At 36.7% G+C, this 1239-nt stretch overlaps 1 protein-coding gene across 2 annotated transcripts in view; it reads right to left on the bottom strand.

Moving 5' to 3' along the window:
• The window catches only part of LOC102288538 (butyrophilin subfamily 2 member A1), a 17782-nt gene that overhangs the window by 10494 nt on the left and 6049 nt on the right, over nt 1-1239 (bottom strand). The gene's annotated exons all lie outside the window — the stretch shown is intronic.

The following is a 1239-nucleotide window of genomic DNA, read 5'->3' as shown; positions in this document are numbered from 1 at the left end:
TGAATGTAGTGTAAAGCGCTTTGGGGTCCTTAGGGACTAGAAAAGCGCTATACAAATGCAGGCCATTTACCATGTAGGTTGGATCTGTGCACCGCAGTTGGGTTATTTAGCCACTAGAGGGCACTGAAGACCATGAAATTGCTAACCTTTCCTAATTTTGATGATTGTTATATTTGACATGTGCTAATTGTTTCTCCTTGTTTCTTGATATTTAGAACCACATGCATGTCCGCCCATGCCACACTTGTTAAGTATGCCTACTGCTGTACTGTTGAGCTGCTGTTAACTTCCATTAAAGTATATCCGAACATCACTCTCTGTGCCCCACTCTCTGACTGGAGTTTAAGTCCTGAGGAAGCTATCATTCCAGCATCCCAGAGATAATTCTATAACACTTCCAGTGTAAGTTTGAACACAAAGCTACAAAGTTATAAGCTGAAAACTAGTTCAAAGAGCACTTCAAAGTATATGTTGTGGTTACAGAGTCAAAAGTATTAATACAGACTCACACACCCACTAGGCTTTGGTTAAATCTCCCTTAGCAAGTTGCACCCTGAGCAGACCATTTTGGTAGCCATCTTCGAACTTCTGCCATAATTCTGGCTGGATATTTGATTACTCTTCTTGTCAGAATTAGCAGAATTCATTCAAATTGGTTGGTTTCCTGACACGGACCGAACTTTTATTGGTAATACACAAATTTTTAATAGGCTTCAAGTTGGGACTTTGGCAAAGCTGTTTCTGAAGCTTAATGCTAGCCCACTTTATCCACTCTAAAACCATTTTTATGCTTGTTTGAGATCATCATGTTAGAACATCCAATGTGTCCAAGTTTCAACTGTGTAGCTCTTGATGTGAGGTGAAGTTAAAGAATCTGGAGGTAGTCTTCCTTCATTATTTAATGATGAAGGCACCACATAATTACAGAAACTCAAAAATAATTTGAAAATTGTGCACCCAAAGTTGTTATAGATGCATGCTGCACAGTCATTTCACCCTAGGAAACAAATATATAACTTTAATACTGTAATTGTATGCATTTATTTATGTGTAGATAGATGTATATACCTTACAAATTGATCATTTATAAGGTAATCTAAACATAATTTATTTACTGAGTACACTTTTAATCTCTCGTGACCTGACATTATGTGTTTATGATTTATGTATTTATTTTTCCTCTTTTTATCCAGACTAGTCTTTGCATGCAGTCTTAACACATATACATATTAAACTCCC

This window comes from Haplochromis burtoni, unplaced genomic scaffold (assembly GCF_018398535.1).
Source record: "Haplochromis burtoni strain Fernald_Lab_line unplaced genomic scaffold, NCSU_Asbu1 Contig_595, whole genome shotgun sequence".
Lineage (NCBI taxonomy): Eukaryota > Metazoa > Chordata > Actinopteri > Cichliformes > Cichlidae > Haplochromis > Haplochromis burtoni.
The sequence above is the reverse complement of the archived record's forward strand: the minus strand, read 5'-3'. Positions and strand labels throughout refer to the sequence as shown.